General features: G+C 37.4%; 1 protein-coding gene across 2 annotated transcripts in view; it reads left to right on the top strand.

Annotated features, from left to right (window-relative positions):
- The window catches only part of LOC106883780 (glutamate receptor ionotropic, kainate 2), a 276,968-nt gene that overhangs the window by 237,776 nt on the left and 32,719 nt on the right, over positions 1-6,473 (top strand). The window lies entirely within an intron of this gene.

Raw genomic sequence — 6,473 nt, 5'->3', positions numbered from 1 at the left:
AGAGAGAGAGAGAGAGCGCAAAGTGTACGTACGCCGCAATATGTATATAAAAAGGAATACAAAAAATGGGGCAAAACATCCAGACTGGTGATACAAAAAGGGCCAGAAAAAGAAAAAAACACGGACGGGTCATTCGAAGTTTCCTTTCCTCAATAGAGTTCCAGATTATCTTTGCAATTTCGGCTGGTTATACTCGAAATTGCTCCAATCTGGTCAGCCCCCAAGGAAAATGTAAGCTAAGAGCACTAGAAGAAAGAGCACTTGGAAAAAAGCAGTGAATGTAAACGAAAAGAAGGACGGAAAAAATGGAGAAATGGTACACAAATGCAAATGCAAATAACAAGATATAACAACTGGTATCTTTCGACTAACGACGAATCAAATTAAGCTGGCATGTGTGGAAGTGCAGCCTTACGGCAGGGACATAAGGGATGACAGGCATGGTGAGGAATATAGGTGTTGCACGGATTGTAGTCGACCCAAGAAAGAAAGGTCAGGCTTGGCCGAATACCAGTCACGCGGAGAGAGAGGAGAGAGGTAGAGGCAGAGGGACAGAAGAGTTAGGAATGGACGAGAAAAAAGAAAAGGGAAGGTGAAAATGAAGAGAAAGCCATGAAATGTGAGAGAGGGGGAACGAAAGAAAGAAGAGTGGAAAGAACGAAGTAAGTGTGAAGGGGCTGACAGAAAGAAAGAAAAAATGAAAGAATAAGAGTAGTACAAAATTTATATATATATATACATATATATATATATATATATATATATATATATATGCGTGTGTGTGTGTGTGTGTGTGTGTGTGTGTGTGCGTGTGTGTGTGTGTGTGTGTGTGTGTACTTACATATAAGAGATCAAAGTGTACGTACGACGCAATATGTATTTAAAAAGGAATACAAAAACGGGACAAAAAATTTAGAATAAGAAAATGTTGCTTCACGATTGTTTTGAATATATATATATATATAAACTTGAATTCCCATTAGAACACACAACATCTCTGTCCGTCTGCACAAATACACAAAGGAGATTTACGGGAAGATTCCATTATTTCTTATCTTACTCTGCAACACTGAGTAGACTTTGCTGGCTACTGCTTCGTGATAGAAATATCAGAAGTGGAAATCTCAATATGCTTTGGAAGCTTCCGCAGTCTATTGTAGGACGACGAGTACTCAAATACATCGAACGTTATTGATACAGACATTCGATATGAAATTTGAGGATAATAAAAGTTCCTGGTGCAGCATTGGGAGATACATCTCGGTTGCGCCGTTTGAAGAGTAGATACACATCATGATTGTTCCCCCTTCACAGACGATTGTCGTCTCTCCGAGCTTCCACGTTGTCAATGACATTTCAGATATTCCGTCAATGAACTCTCAGATGATTATGCAGTTCCACTGCAGATCTATATGGATCGGACCAGGTTGTTAGATATGATCACTGTGAACTGTTATATCTTCAGACTTGAAATCGACTTGCAAGCATTTCACACGCTACATTGGAGAAACGCATTGCATAGAGTTGATCTTTCATGGATTTCATGAGACTTCGGATGGTTGACATAACCAGGCACACTTTTCACACCTCCAACGCTTTATGTTCTCTGACACCAGCGCTAAATGTTTTCGGGCCGAAGACGCCCCTCTTCATAATTCTACAACCTTGCCTAATACGCTTCTACCATTCTGCTCTTTCCAAAAGCTAGTTCTTTGGAACTAGCTTCTTTACATTGATCTGCAGTTACTTCAGATTGTCTTTTATGCATTTTGTGCTCAGAACGCTTTCTAGTGCACAGCTCACTGCTGAACAACTATTTCAGAACCCTATTATCTTCCATGCACACAGCATGATCCTATCAAAGCATTTGGATAGATATGATGAGTAAATGGATGCTTGTGCGTCCTGCCTTTTCAAAAACTTCTGTGTCAGATGTTTGACTTTGCCACTTGATGTTGAGTATGCATTTCAAGCATTTTTGATGAACACGCTCTAGCAGCCTAAGAAAATCCTGTTTTAAAAACATTGAAACATATTGAAAAATATTGCAAAAGTCGACAGCGTCTACCCCAAAAGATTTTTCAATCCAATATTTGCATGATATATTTATAGCTTCATATGTGTAATTCGAGATATTCCAAAGAGGAATGAATTCACCTTCTCTCGAAAGCTTATAAAATTCCTATGACGTCAATACCGAAAAAATATACACTTGCACATATATATACACGTACATACAAACGTATGTACACACATGTTTATATACGTGTTAATGTATTTTATCAATAACTCCTTTTAAATATGTTCTTTCGTCGAAGATTGTTTGTATTTCCTTAATTCTATCTTAACATAGCTATTTAGCTATTCTTCATAAGTAATATCATTTATCAGTTACTGGCATTTGTGGCTTGCAAGCTATCGATAAATATATTTTTTTGAACATACTTTTCTTGATATGTAAATGGAACTTATTACGTTGCATAGAGTACATGTGTGTGTGTGTGTATCAATTAAAATCAAATGACATAATGGGATAGGTGTCAGTGCTGCAGCTATTAATGCCCGGCTATCAATCCTGCAACACACATACACACACACACAATTCTCCGGCTCTGCCACCGGTGCAGCTGCGAACACAACTCACAGGTATAGTATATGTATTCATTTAGCATTGTTAACCCTAAATAAGTCCAAGGGGCTAAACTTACCCGCAAGGTTCACTTTTTGCCTTCTTACCAACCATATTCCAAGTGATTTTTGCTCACCATGCCTCAACTTTATGATGTTATTCATTCTTTCCACCCTATGATCTTACTCATTCCCACCTCCTTCCTTTCTGACACTGCTGAACACCACCTCTGAATTAACCCGCCTCTTTATTTCTCCAAGCGTGCCCAGAACCTCCGTGGCCTACTAGCTTTTTAGTTCTTCGTAGTAATTCTGATCTATCTCCTGTTTATGACAACGTTTCCACACCTGTCCATTCCTCACCAGCACCATCTTTCTTACTTGCGATTAGCACACTGCAATTTCCGTATTTCAGTTTACAATGCACTATAAATGTAAAAAACCCGCTGCCGTTTGGCTGACCAATTCATGGAAAATCTCCACGGATATTAGGCTTGGCAGGCGGAGTAGTGACTCTTACTAGCTCTGCTCTATGGACTACTCAAAATATCCTCTATCTGTGCTTAGCTTGGTTTTACACACCGGATCTGCAAACTCCAGGCTTTGCCGAGCGCTGCAATTTATATTCTCTCTCCGAACTTATAACTCTTTCACTCTCAAGTTACCAGTCTCACCATTCTCATACCCCAATATTTTTCTACTACACTCGCCACTCGTAACAAATGTACACGCGCATGTGTATTCAACGGTTTTATGCTATTCACGCAACAACAAAATACGAGCAGTAAACATACATACACATTAAATTATGCCCCACATACTTTCACATGACACAACTTAACAAAGATACATTTCTTCATGCATACACACATTCACATACAATCCTGCAACCCTTACACAATCAACCTATGAAGTCGCAACAAGCATACATATTACATATACACGAACACACAGACACACTCCTTACCACAGGCACGCACGCACTCACGCGCGAACTCACACACACACACAAAATAAGAGACGCGACAATCACAAGCGCTCATAACTATGCAAATGATCTTGCTTAGATAAATGAGAATTACGATGGTTTATCTGTTAATATCTGTAGCCAGTTATAATTTTATATATAAACTAGACTCTAAACAAAACGTTTAATTCTACATTGGTTTCATCAATACCGTTACCATTTAAAGTAATGTCTCATTAATAACATTTTATAACAGAACAGAGCACCTTCACATAGTCACAAGCGTAGTCATGCATTAATACATTTACTCAGACACATATTTAAGGCTAGACTTACGTCAGCAGGATATTACATAGTAGCACATGCACACAATGCATCAGAGGACACTATAATGGCACATCATTGGTGTCAACAACAACATTTTAGAAGTCTGTGTCATCCTTTTATTGTAAAGCTACTCCCATTTTGTAGATTACTAGAATGCGTAGAATATAGCTCTCATTAACGACTGACGATTGAAATAAAGCCTCTTGAAATAAAGGCATTTGTTGCATCATCTAACGCAACTTAGATGCCGCTAGGCAGGTGATGAATCATAACGCTAATTTTCATTTATTAATCGACTGCCACAAAGTTTACTTCCCATAAACTTCTTTCTAGGTGAAGAGATCGTCTTTTGTTGCTTAAGTATTATGGTTTCCACCCATGAGGCAAATAGCCATGGCTTTTGTTGTTGGCAAACGAATCCTTTATTGTGAGCAGCCAATTGCAGCCTTCATAAAGTGAAAGACATTATGAAAACATTTACACATATTAGGCTCTTTTATTAAGATGTTTGGGAAGTAAAGTGGCCCAATCCTCTCTGACAAGTGAGAAATAAAAAGCGTGTGTCAAAACATATTTAGTGTTGCTTTGAGGGGATCATAAAACGCGAAATCATTCAGAGTGCATCAGAAATATCCAACAATAATTCGTTGGAAAGATTCAAGTGTATTTTCTATTTTTAAAATTTCTCACTAACAGAATATGATTTTCACCAAATAATAAAGCTTGCAGATGCAGAAAGGTGCGTTCCTTTTAAATAATATGTACATATCTTGAAATACTCTTTTGAAAGGGAAGGTTGATTCTAATTCAGCTACATAATAAAACATAATAATCTCGTCGACTGTAGACACAAGTCTTGAAAATGCGGGTAGAGGTGGAGGCTACTCGATTATATCGACCTCCAGTGCTTGACTTGTACTTATTTTCTCAACCCCGAAAGGATGAAAGGCAAAACAACCTCGGCAGAATTTGAACTCAGCCGGACGAAATGCTGCTAAGCATTTTGCTCGGTGTGCTAACAATTCTCCTAGCATGCTGCCTTAACAACAACAATCTTAACCACTACGCCATATGCCCACGGGCATATGGCGTAGTGGTTAAGAGTGCGGGCTACTAAACCCAAGATTCCGAGTTCGATTCCAGGCAGTGACCTGAATAATAATAATAATAATAATAATAATAATAATAGTAATAATAACAATAATAATAATAATAATAATAATAATAACAACAACATCGAAAAATACCTTAAAAATGAGAACCCAGGTTCGAAATTTCCCCAAGACACCTGATGAAGGCTGGAGGGTATATCAGCAGAAACGTTGTGTTAACAACAAACACAAGATGAGGACAAATATCCGTCAATTGTAAATAATGTAAATAATGTAAGCTGCTAATACTTACATAAAGCTACCACATCCTCTAAAATATAGAATAACTGAAACCAATGAGCCAGTTTCTATGTGGCTATTACACCTAAAATTAGGAGCGAAATCTAAAAAATTACATACTCCCGTTTAAAAGAAAAAGCATTAATACAATTTTGAGTGTTGCTCTCTTACACATACCATACCTGAAAGAAAATATATATGATAAACGGTTAGAATATACATGATGGTAGTTCTGATTCTGTTGTTGCTGATCGACATCAACTAATAATATAGTCATTAAGATTTATCTAGAACATACTACTGGTATGATGCAGAATCGCCGTAGGCCTCATCACCGCCACCTCCATCTTCTGCATTATCATCATGTAATGTCGTAGTCATCACCGCAGCCACCGCTGCCACAGTTTACTCCCTTGCAAATAACCAGCGAACTGCAATCTTCACTTTCATTTAATAGTTTTCATTTTCACCACAACCGTAAATATACAACTGTTGTAGATGGGACCTGTGAAGAGACCCAGCAGGTACTGGAAGCATTGAATTCTTTCCTAAGTTGAGAACAGAATACATAATTACATTATTTCGACTTCTTTATCCTTGGATGCTGAGGTCTAGTGTCAGGCATTTATTAGTGAAGTGGAAGAATATATATGAGTGTGTGAATGTGAGTATGTATGTATATGTATGTACCTTTGTTCTTCAGACATCGAGTAAATTTACGGAAGACCTATAGCGAGAAGTTCAAAGTTGTAATGCATTCACATCTTCCCTTACATGACACGCAGTACGGGCGGTTAGATAACAATAATGTTATAAGACTCAGTTTTGTTCAGTCATTGATTCGTTATTGTTTTGTTAAACGGGAATCGATTCACCTAACACCACGTGGCCTAAATCAATGAGTAATATTCAAGATATTGAACCCAGAGTGTTACGGATTCAATGGAAATGATTATGTTGCATGACTGAACATAATGAAACTATCCACTACGTACTCCATGAATTGAAACCATCTAGCGGAAGCTATGCGTGCGTGTGTGTGTGTGTGTGTGTGTGTGTCTATATATATATGTAATATATATATAATATATATATATATATATGTAATATATATATAATATATATATATATGTAATATATATATAATATATAATATATAT

The sequence above is a fragment of the Octopus bimaculoides genome, chromosome 13 (assembly GCF_001194135.2).
Source record: "Octopus bimaculoides isolate UCB-OBI-ISO-001 chromosome 13, ASM119413v2, whole genome shotgun sequence".
Taxonomy (NCBI): domain Eukaryota; kingdom Metazoa; phylum Mollusca; class Cephalopoda; order Octopoda; family Octopodidae; genus Octopus; species Octopus bimaculoides.
Note: the sequence above shows the minus strand (reverse complement) of the source record. Positions and strands in the feature narration are given on the sequence as shown.